General features: G+C 39.1%; 1 protein-coding gene across 1 annotated transcript in view; it reads left to right on the top strand.

Annotated features, from left to right (window-relative positions):
- The first annotated feature begins 227 nt into the window (after positions 1-227).
- Positions 228-12,530, top strand: part of pcmtd1 (protein-L-isoaspartate (D-aspartate) O-methyltransferase domain containing 1) — a 29,523-nt gene continuing 17,220 nt past the window's right edge. Inside the window, exon 1 of the mRNA XM_062022531.1 lies at positions 228-467. The gene's annotated coding sequence lies outside the window, so the exon portion shown is untranslated. The remainder of the gene's footprint in view (positions 468-12,530) is intronic.

Below are 12,530 nucleotides of genomic sequence, written 5' to 3'. Positions count from 1 at the left end.
GTTTTCACCCTACTGTTGTAGCCTTTTTGTATCTACACTGCAACCACGTGATTTCCTCCATTGTGGGATAAAGTTGATCCTATCCTATATCAGAATAGCTAGCTATATGACAAATGTATTATTTCATTGATCAAATAAATAACATACAAATAAAGTCTACATTTTAATTGATGTATTAATTAATTACTTTTTTTTATTTATAATACTAACAATGTCGTCTTCTCTCGACGCGTCCAGAGCACGTGACCTGCTGTGTTTACATCCTGTCAGCTGTTCTTTCCTCCACTTGGACACAGACGCTCGTCCTCTCTACTCTACTTTCTCCGTTTCATCTCCCCCCAACACAAGAACCGACAACAAGTCTTTGAACCAAAGCTGGATTTTTGGAAAATCCAGATAAAAGCCTTATTTGAGCGCCGCATTGCACCCAAAAACCAAACAGTGACTTGATGCGACACGACATTGTTGTGAGTATTGTTCGTTTGATTCCAAGCTAACATGTTTTCATTCTTTTTTTTTTTTTTTTGTTCAACAATGTAGTTGACTTATCTTTGTGAGAATGTGTGTTTGGCGCATGTTTATCGTGGTTATTTGATCAAGTGGACGCCATTCTGCGAGCTCTTCTAAAGCTCCTTTGTGTGTTTTGGCGATGGCGCACTCAGGCCCTCGGCAAGCTAACGCTAGCGAGCTGTGGCCATTTATCATCTTTAACATCACAACACTGCGTTGAACTCTCTGTCGTTTATTTGGGCTTTGTTTTCTTTAAAAATGTCATAATGTCGTCACGGCTCGCTTTGAGAAAATGCATGTTGAACAGTCGCTGGCTTTAAAAACAAAAACACGAGCGAAGTTATGTCACCCATGAAAGCATCGACTTGATTGCTATTATTACTGGACTTGTCCAACTTGGTGATTAAATGGCACTTTTTTTTTCTAACCAACTGGTTCAGCCAGTTTCCGCTGAAGATTTGGGTTAATCGCAATGCAGAGAATGGCGTTATTTTGCACAACAAAAGGTGCATGTAAAAGCACACGGTCGTTTTTACACAGTATTTAGGTCGTAACCGATGGCTCGCCATTTACTCTCTCAAAATGTGGTCGGATATCGTGAACGCCGTGATTAACAAGCGCTGCCTGCTCGACACGCCATGACAAACACTGTTGTTGTTTTGACTGTGTCGTCATTCGCCCTGATTGGACGAGAGGTGGCTGGCTGTGTGGCAACCACGTCACGTGATCACCGAGCGAGGTGATTGGATGATGGAGGTGTCACTCTAAACGGAACCCGGAAAATTTAGGAAACGTAGAAAACGCCTGGCGTGGACAAACTTTGATTGATTGTGAGACTTTTATTAGTAGGTTGTACAGTGAAGTACATATTCCGTACAATTGACCACTAAATGATAACACCCGAATAAGTTTTTCAACTTATTTAAAGGCCTACTGAAATGAATTTTTTTAATTTAAACGGGGATAGCAGATCTATTCTATGTGTCATACTTGATCATTTCGCGATATTGCCATATTTTTGCTGAAAGGATTTAGTATAGAACAACGACGATAAAGATTGCAACTTTTGGTATCTGATAAAAAAAAGGCTTGCACCTACCGGAAGTAGCGTGACGTAGTCAGTTGAACATATACGCAAAGTTCCCTATTGTTTACAATGATGGCCGCATGAAGTGAGAGAGATTCGGACCGAGAAAGCGACAATTTCCCCATTAATTTGAGCGAGGATGAAAGATTTGTGGATGAGTAAAGTGCAAGTGAAGGACTAGTGGGGAGTTGAAGCTATTCAGATAGGGAAGATGCTGTGAGAGCCGGGGGTGACCTGATATTCAGCTGGGAATGACTACAACAGTAAATAAACACAAGACATATATATACTCTATTAGCCACAACACAACCAGGCTTATATTTAATATGCCACAAATTAATCCTGCATAAAAACACCTGCGTGTTTGTTATGCTAGCTCCTAGCTCCTCTGCTAGCTCCTAGCTCCATAGAACACGCCAATACAATTCAAACACCTGATCAACACACACAATCACTCAGCCCAAAAGACCGTTTACCTAACCCAAGGTTCATAAAGCTTATATATTTTTTTAAAGTTACGTACGTGACGCGCACATACGGTCAAGTTATCGAATGTTTAGCAGCCAAGGCTGCATACTCACGGTACCTGATATTCAGCTGGGAATGACTACAACAGTAAATAAACACAAGACATATATATACTCTATTAGCCACAACACAACCAGGCTTATATTTAATATGCCACAAATTAATCCTGCATAATAACACCTGCGTGTTTGTTATGCTAGCTCCTAGCTCCTCTGCTAGCTCCTAGCTCCATAGAACACGCCAATACAATTCAAACACCCGATCAACACACACAATCACTCAGCCCAAAAGACCGTTCACCTAACCCAAGGTTCATAAAGCTTATATATTTAAAAAAAGTTACGTACGTGACGCGCACGTACGGTACGGTACGTGTTATGCTAGCTCCTAGCTCCTCTGCTAGCTCCTAGCTCCATAGAACACGCCAATACAATTCAAACACATGATCAACACACACAATCACTCAGCCCAAAAGACCGTTCACCTAACCCAAGGTTCATAAAGCTTATATATTTAAAAAAAGTTACGTACATACGCAAAAAAAAGCCAAAGCTGCATACTCACAGTAGCACGTCTGCGTCTTTGTCATCCAAATCAAAGTAATCCTGGTAAGAGTCTGTGTTGTCCCAGTTCTCTACAGGCGTCTGTGTATCCAAATCAAAAGTCCTCCTGGTTAGAGTCTCTGTTATCCGAGTTCTTCCATCTTGACTGCATCTTTCGGGAATGTAAACAAAGAAGCGCCGGCTGTGTACTGTTGTGGCTGACTACGTTCGAAAAATACGTCCATTTCGCACCGACAACTTTCTTCTTTGCTTGCTCGGCTTCCTTCTCCATAATGCAATGAACATGATTGAAACAGATTCACGAACACAGATGTCCAGAATACTGTGGAATTATGAAATGAAAACAGAGCTTTTTCGTATCGGCTTCAATGTGGAAGGCATACCCGTGTTCGTCGGGCTACGTCACACGCATACGTCATCCTCAGAGGCGTTTCGAACCGGAAGTTTAGCGGCAAATTTAAAATGTCACTTTATAAGTTAACCCGGCCGTATTGGCATGTGTTATAATGTTAAGATTTCATCATTGATATATAAACTATCAGACTGCGTGGTCGGTAGTAGTGGGTTTCAGTAGGCCTTTAAGTCGGGGTCCCCTTAAATTGATTCATGATACAGATATATACTATCAGATATATACTATCATCATAATACAGTCATCGCACAAGATAATCACATAAAATTATTTACAATCCGGGGTGTGTGTGTGTGGGGGGGGGGGGGGGGGGCGGTTGGTAGGTAGGTTGGTTGGTTGGTTGGTATCACCATCGGTCATCAACAATTGAGAACAGAGAAATGGATTTTGGAACAGTGTATGTCTGACTTGTTAGGACTTGAGAGAGAGAGAGCTAGAGAGAGAGAGAGAGAGGTAGAGAGAGAGAGAGACATTGCGGTTTTGAAGCATTTGATTATTAACAATCCGGGGAGGGTGTTAGTTTAGGGTTGTAGCTGCCTGGAGGTGTACTATGAGTTAGTCATTTGTTAGATCGGAATCTGGGTTTAACGTGGTTAGTAGAGCTCCCCCTGGGATTGTGGTTATGGCGGTCATTTACGTTAAGGAAGTAGTTTGACATGTACTTCGGTATCAGGAAGGTGTAGCGGACTTTATAGACTAGGCTCAGTGCAAGTTGTTTTACTCTGTCCTCCACCCTGAGCCAGCCCACTTTGGAGAAGTGGGTAGGAGTGAGCTCGGGACCTGTTAAGTCAGTGGTCCCCAACCGGTGCGTGACGCATTTGCTAGCGGGCCGCACGGAGACATTAAATAATTTATAACCGACCGCATTTTCTCCTACTTAACTTTCATCAGTGTATTATAAAACTCCTAATAGGAAGTTGCCATTTGCTACATTTGTTACTTCTTTTTTAGATGGGACAATGATGCACATTAATAAACATATAAAATGTAAAGGTGACTAATCATAGCCAAAAGCTAGGTTCCATCTGCAGTCCGCGGCAGGTTGATGACCTAAGATCAGGGCAGATCAGGAACAAAGTGACCATAGGAGTTAATGTGCATAAAGCATATGAAGAAGTGCTATATTGTTGCATATAATCAATCAATCAATTAATGTTTATTTATATAGCCCTAAATCACAAGTGTCTCAAAGGGCTGCACAAGCCACGATGACATCCTCAGTACAGAGCCCACATACGGGCAAGGAAAAACTCACCCCAGTTGGACGTCGATGTGAATGACTATGAGAAACCTTGGAGAGGACCGCATATGTGGGTAACCCCCCCCTCTAGGGGAGACCGAAAGCAATGGATGTCGAGTGGGTCTGACATAATATTGTGAAAGTCCAGTCCACAGTGGAGCCAACACATCAGCGAAACTCCAGTCCATAGTGGGGCCAGTAGGAAACCGTCCCGAGCGGAGACGGGTCAGCAGCGCAGATAGTAATTGTGATGAAGGAAAAAAATGCACATCTCCTTTGGCCTAGTAAGTTAAAGTGCTGGTATTAATGCACATCGTCCTATTACATAAGTAGTTAGCAATAACGGATGTATTTACGCATAGAAAATTGGACCAAAAAAGCTAACATTAGTGTATCTGCGTATGAAATTTTGCACAAAATATGAATACATAACTTTTAGAATGGAAATAGTAATCAACAGAAATCTATTGGAACTAATGTCAAGTATTTCAAGCTTTCTTATATATTCATGCTCTTGTCCTTGAATGTGATGTATCACCTATCACCCCTCTCTCTCTCTCTCTCTGTATGTCCACTACTTGCTGTCCATATCCTACCCCCCCTCCACACCCCTGATTGTAAATAATGTAAAATAAAATAATTCAATGTGATTATCTTGTGTGATGACTGTATTATGATGATAGTATATATCAGTGGTCCCCAACCACGCGCAAGAAGTTAAAAAAAAAATTAAAAAAAATTAAATTAACATAAAAAACACAATATATACATTATATATCAATATAGATCAATACAGCCTGCAGGGATACAGTCCGTAAGCACACATGATTGTATTTCTTTATGGAAAAAAAAAAAAAAAAAAAAAAAAATTCACCAACAAAAAGGTTGGGGATCCCTGTGTTAAGTGACCAACTAGAGAGCCAATTGGATTATAGATGTCTCACTCTTAAAGAGGAACTGCACTTTTTTTTTGCAATATTGCCAATCTTTCACGATCCTTGTGAGAGACAAGAAGACAAAAGGTTGTTTTTTCCCCCGCTTTTTAACATGTACAAATGGACTCGTTCTGAGTGGCTAGCAATGCAGCTAGTGGGAGCAATCAATTCTACCTCTAAATCACTTTAAAAATGCATTCAAAACAGTACTTCCTTTACGTTCCATAACCCGTATAATAACCTAGCTGTAGCGACATTGTTATTGTAAGAGCGAAAACTGGAAACTATTTTTGATTGATTGATTGAATTGATTGATTGAAACTTTTATTAGTAGATTGCACAGTACAGTACATATTCCGTACAATTGACCACTAAATGGTAACACCTGAATAAGTTTTTCAACTTGTTTAAGTCGGGGTCCACGTTAATCAATTCATGGTTTCTAGTTTAGTAACACATCGCCGTACGACAATATTAGCCATAAAAGGTAACTATGGCAAGAGATAAGCTCGATTCTACGTCAACAAGAAAGGCGTTTGAGTTTTGCGATAGGACAATAACACGTAATAACTGAAAAACATGAACAATCTAATTACAGTATCTGTAAAGTATTATCTCACATTTCATGTTTTGTTATTACACAGCTGAGCTTGCCAGACAGCATATGTACTGTAGTTGTAATAACACGCATGACGTGCTGCGTGTATCATGATCAATATAAAATTTGACTCACTCCAGCTGGCCGGGGACATTTGCTGTTGATTTTGGATAAGCACACCATTTATGTCGAAATAGCTTGTCTCCAAGTTCCACATTTATAGCGTTGTCACTTTCACCTCACTCTCTCGGCTTCCGTCTGCTCCAACGTCTCACTCTTCCTTTGTGCTTACTTCTATAAGCTCCATATATTTAGCTTAAAAAATATAAAGTTGTGAATTCTCATTTGTCTGAAAATAGTTGTCTGCCATGATTAGAACACACACGCATGTTTGATTCCGGAAGTAGGAACACACATTTGTTGCCAGTACTCAGACATGCGCTGCTATGGAAACAGATATCTATTCGCGAAAAAAAAATCAGCTATGGAAACAGATATCAATTCGCAAAAAAAAATCAGTCCCGGAAATGATTCAAATCCTCAAAATATGGTAAATATTGAACATATTACATATTGTTATGAACATGTCTGTTACTACATTATATATAGACTTGCAGTGTGTATATAAAACGTTGCTGGAGGATTTTGAAGTTGTTTTAGAGCAGCGATGTCAAACTCAAGGCCCGGGGGCCAGATGTGGTCCGCCACTTCATTTTATTTGGCCCTCGAAAGCCTGGAAATATGTATCAATAAAGTACTGTAACTTTTCTTATTAAATTTATTCTTTTTTTCTATTTTGGGAGGAAATAAATATGTACTCCACGTAATCGCAAATTATGTTAACTTAAATATTGTCTAATTATGCAAAAATGTATAATCAAACATTCAAACAATTTTTAAAAAATAGTAATACATTCTAATAATAATGAGTTCAAAGCAAGTTATCCATCAAATTGTGTAATGTAAAGTAGCAATAGATTTCATGGTAAAATTGTGAAATTTACGGTGGTTTTTACAGCATTTTTCTCTGAAAAAAACAGTACTTTTTTTAACTGTAATTAACTCTGGTGTCGTTTTGGCATTTACAGTAATACATAGAAAAATCTACTGTTTGTTTATTTGCGGTAAAAAAAAAAAAGTCAACATTTTATTGTAAAATTGAATTTTTTAAAAATTTGCAGTAAAAATACAAATGTAAATTTTACAGTAAAATTCTGGCAACTGACCTGCGTTTTTTGCCATAAAACAGCAGTAATGTTTTTCCATTTACAGTACAATACACTACATTTTGAGGTGAAATTATTGCAACTTACCATATTTTTTAACATTTTAGTTTAAAAAAAATCTAATAAAATGCATTAAAAAAAAAGTGTAATAATCTATCTGTGTTTGGCCCTGCGATGAGGTGGCGACTTGTCCTGGGTGTACCCCGCCTTCCGCCCGTGTGCAGCTAAGATAGGCTCCAGCCCCCACCCCCCCCCCCCCACCCCCCCCCCCCCCCCCCCCCCCCCCCCCCCCCCCCCGCGACCCCGTAAGGGACAAGCGGTAGAAAATGGATGGATGGAATAGTATTCACTGTTAGAAGCGGACCTCTGGGTCCAAACATAATTGCGATGTGGCCCTCAGTGAAAACGACTTTGACACCTCTGTTTTAGAGGGTGACTCCCAATAGCCGCATCTTTGAAGCATTTATGATCATCTTTTAAATCCTTAAAAAAACCTTGTTTTCTTGTCCCTCATAAAGATTGTGAAAAATAGGCAAAAATTCCAAAAAGAAGTACCGTTTCCCTTTTATACAACGCGGAACATCAGGTAACCATAGTCGAACGGTTTCTCCACACACATTTAGAACATCTTAAAGTATTTAGTCAAGCAAATATTAAAAATTTTAATAAAGAAAGTAAAATGGGAATAACAGGGAAAGTAATGTGACAAACTGTTTGTCATTATAAGAAACCGATTGATTAGTAAGGGAATAAGCCGCAACCAGAAAAAATAATAGTAATAACAATACATTTAAATAACACTAGCAATATGAAAACCCTAACATTCACTTTTTTTCTGTTTTAGTTTTGATTCTGTTTTTTACCTTTTACACTTTTACCACCATACATTGTGTGCTTTTTTTTGTGTCAAATAAAATTGTATAAAATGTTTGTTTATTAAATGCAAAACTCCTCACATCTATTGGTGCAATACATTTTTGACAATTTTGACCAGTATTTTAGGTCGAATCATAATAATTTTGTAAATGTATCAATAACTGCTTTAGTACATTATGCTTGTGTAAGGTCCTTTTTTGAAACCTTTATTTTGTTAGCGCAGTCAAATCGGATGTGGCGGCGCATCGTGCTATAATTGTGAAGGGAGGAAGTGGGCTTTCCTGTTCTCAAGCTTGACTTGAGGCTCTAAAAAAAAGAGTGAGCGCCTCTCAACTTTGACTGCTTTTTGTAAATTGTTGTTACATCCATGAATGATGTCGTTCACAACAACACAAGCAGATGAGATGTGTTGTGGGTGTATGGAGTGTTCTTCCTAGCTTTAGCTTCATAATTTAATTGCTGTTACAAGAGACCGCCTCGACGTTGTTTAGTTCAGGACGGGGCGATTGAGTGTGTCGGGGATGAATGAAAGGTCCCAGACAAATTATTTACCCAAACAAATGTTCCTTCTCCTCACAATGACAACATATTTTTATGTAAATTTTCCTGATATTCTGCGTTTAACAGCGGATTCAGTTTTATTGGTTACGTGCACGCGAAAAACATGCCTTTGTTGTCACTTAAAAAGTAGCAACCATTAGGGCTAGGCGATATGAACAAAAAAGTATATCTTGATATATTTTTACTTAACTCAATATTTGATATTATATCTCATATATTTTTCGGTGAAAGTATACATATAAAGATATTTATTTTTGAGCGAGATTCAATGAAATTGAAGTGATTGACAACTGTAGTGTAAACAGTCAGTGGCACTTTTATTAACCCAGTCAGTCAAGACGGGTATTAACAGCACAGAAAATAAACTGTTTAAGTAGCACAGAATTACATAACATAAATAAAATAGAAAATATTCTTTCTACGTAAATAAAATAACATAGCTGAGCAAAATAATACATTTTTGGCAGCATTTCTTGTGCGAATATGCCCGACTTGGCAACTCGAGAACAGTTTGAATTTGGGCTTACATGGTAAACAACTCAAATCAATGTTTTATCCAGACGCATACATTTGTCCATATGTGGCCAAGTAGACACATTGTGGGTTCCTGGACGTCGTCTACATCGCTAAAAGAAAAATCTAAAGAAGAGAATCCCTCTGCCATCTTCCACTATAGTTTTTAATATATAAATTGCTTTTGTCTCCTACGACTCTCGTCGTCATTTTGGATGTCTGTTGTGATTTCCCTTCCTGGTTCGATGACCTGCCCTATCTTGCCTCTGATTGCCCTAATCTCAACCAATCGTGACTCATCATAGTAAACAACCAACCAATCATGGATGTTCTTATACGTGCAAGCACGTCTTGGAAGGAGAAAGAGGAGGGGTTTAGTAGCCCATGAGAGGGAGTGAGGAGTGGCGGAGAACAAGGAACACAACAAATAAGCGGCGTTTGGTCATTTTAACATGAAATATATTATATTGATATTACAACGTTTTCGTAATTCATAACTTGTTTAAAATATATCGATATATCTTACAAACTCGATATATCGCCAGCCCTAGCAACCATGGCGACATCCCAAACTTCTAGTAGACATGCTTTTTTTCACTTATTCGCTCCTCATCCATTTCACTGTTACACGTTCCGGAATTTGCATGTACGTTGCGTGGCCCATTAATGTTTTTTTCCCCCCCGATTATTATATTTTCATGATTGTGAAAAACCATAATCGAAAATTGTAATTATCCAGCCATCATGTCTATTATAGTGTAAAGTCCTACTGCAATGTCCGTAATGCAGTCTAACTTGCTGTGCCAGCTGTAACTAATACAAACTCATTTAATATTAACATAACTAACATACTTCAGGATTAGAAGTGCCGTGGCGTTAGGTTGAATTTTAATAGCTTGCTGGTGCCCAAGGATCTATTTGGTCATCCGGCATGATTCACTGAGGCGTCCCAATGCAGGTCTGAGCTGTCAGTCGTGACCCCGACCTTACATTGAGCACTTTTCTGTACACGTCAGGAGTCGAGTGAGGGCATCTTGTGCCTTGTCACCTGACTTTTGAGGTGTAAAATGTCCACTCATGCTTTGTTTTAAAAGGTTCAAACCGCCCCCCCCACCCCGCCCCCAGGATTTTCTCCTGTAAGATTGTCAGCAGTGGCCCTAAAGGCGCTTATTTGTACAAGACTTTGCCTGACCACTTTTGCTTCTTTGAACTGGAAGTGAGTCAAAGGACCAAGTAGCATGGCAGAGGAGGGAGGGAGGGGGGCGGGCTTGCAAATCAATGAAGCTTTGAGAAATGGAAAACAACCCCACACTATCAAGTCTGAATTTATTAGCTGAGTCAGATGATGACGGAGATGCTGAGGAGGGAGAGAGGAAATTTGAGACGTGGATCGTGAAGTACGCAACGTTGGTCTTGACGAAACGTGGGAGGGTATCAAAGCTCAGTAACATTATCTTGCCATCGCCCCGGTGTTTACTCCCATGTGCAAGAAGCTTGTAAATAATGTAAAGCATCCCTCCACATTAGTCAGAACACCTGTAGGGATGAGCGTAATCATTGATTCATTGCTCATTAACAATTTAGTCGATGTTGCTTATGAATCGGAGTGCACTACCTGGCTGTAATCATTATGTGCTGTTGATTTGGTCTGGACTAGTTTGTGTGTTCACACTTTTAATGTTTGGTCTGAGAATAAACTGGGTTGCTCGATATAGACTAGGGGGCCAAATTTAGAGAAAAAATGTTTCTGGGGGCCGGTATATCTGATTTTTAGGAACACTCATACAAAACCTCCCAAAAATGTCTGATAGAATAGTTAGTTTATTATTTCTTCGGTCAGTAGTCAACAACATAAACAAACAGTTTTACATAAACAAAACAGTTGTACATTCATAAAATGACAATGTTACAGACCGAAAGGGTTTAGGCTGAAGTTGAGCACTTATTTTGCCTAACCCTATAAACAATCTCAAATACAAGATGAGTTTCCTAGAAATATTAAATTTCCTTTACACAACAAATTATAAATACACCTTGTACACAACATAAACACTGTTCAAATATATACACAGTAAAGACATGTGAAATATCCCTGTACACGTGTTGGTTAAACAATTGTACCAATAATATACTATATGGAAACACTTATGCTAAAAACGTTATGACAGACCGTTTTAATGGAATGGATTTTTAAATTGTTTTACTGAATGAAACACCCAGAATGCACATTAAAATAAAGAATGTGGGATTTACAATATTAACTATAAACGATACAACACCTAATATTGTCAACATATGAACGTCACACCCCCTCTCGATCGACATATTTTACAATCAAGCGAAACGCAACAAAAATGAAACAAACTCACAAATATGAACAGAAGGGTTAAAAAAAAACACCTACTATCTGATATATCACTAAGATTTAGAACTTTGCTGTAAAAATCTCCTTCCGCGCCTGTCCCTGACACCCGCGTTTCAGGCTGGCCGCTCTGGAAACACTCTGTGGAAACGCTCCCCACCCACACTGCTTGGTGCCTCATCTGAGCTGCTGTGACTTAGATTACCATAGTAACTAGTACATCATGCAAAAGCGCAGATTTAAACCATTGGAATACTTTGTATAGTTCATGACTTTCGGTCATTTGAAAACATCACTGCACATCATAACGGTAGCTACAGTTTCCATCTTAAAGATCTAAAAAAAAAATATTTGGGAATGTCTGGTGGGCCAGATTGAAAAGCTCAATGGGGTTACATGCCCAGGTCTGATATAGACGGTATAAATGTGTCCAACAACAGAGCTTTTAATACTATAACCCTAAATACTGTAATGTACTTTTTGAGCACATTCAACAATACAGTGATAGTAATGATAACCGTGATTATTTTGGTCACAATAACCATAATAAGAAATGTTTATGTTGTTACATCCTTATGCTTCACGGTGAAGAAACTAAAAATTAAATTGGGTTTTTCTTCCGTAATAACAGATGTTTTTCTTTTGGTGCAAAAAAGCGCCTTGTCTCTGCCACATTTTTTATCTGTGCTAGATTATGGTGATCTTTTTTTTTATATGAATGCTACTCATTCCTGTCTTCAGATGGTGGACTCTGTTTACCATGCTTCTTTGAGGTTCATCACAAACTATAGAACCACGACACACCACTGTGACTTGTACCCTCGAGTGTGAGGGCCTTCTCTGTCCACTAGGTATACTTGCCAACCCTCCCGATTTTCCCGGGAGACTCCCGAATTTCAGTCCCCCTCCCGAAAATCTCCCGGGGCAACCATTTTCCCGAATTTCTCCCGATTTCCACCCGGACAACAATATTGGGGGCGTGCCTACAACCTGTCAAGTACGCTTTTCCTCCATACAAACAACATGCCGGCAGTCTCATAATATATATATCTTTGAAACACACATGTGTGAATGCAAGGCATACTTGATCAACAGCCATACAGGTCACACCCATCTCCC

This window comes from Entelurus aequoreus, linkage group LG16 (assembly GCF_033978785.1).
Source record: "Entelurus aequoreus isolate RoL-2023_Sb linkage group LG16, RoL_Eaeq_v1.1, whole genome shotgun sequence".
Taxonomy (NCBI): domain Eukaryota; kingdom Metazoa; phylum Chordata; class Actinopteri; order Syngnathiformes; family Syngnathidae; genus Entelurus; species Entelurus aequoreus.
The sequence above is the reverse complement of the archived record's forward strand: the minus strand, read 5'-3'. Positions and strand labels throughout refer to the sequence as shown.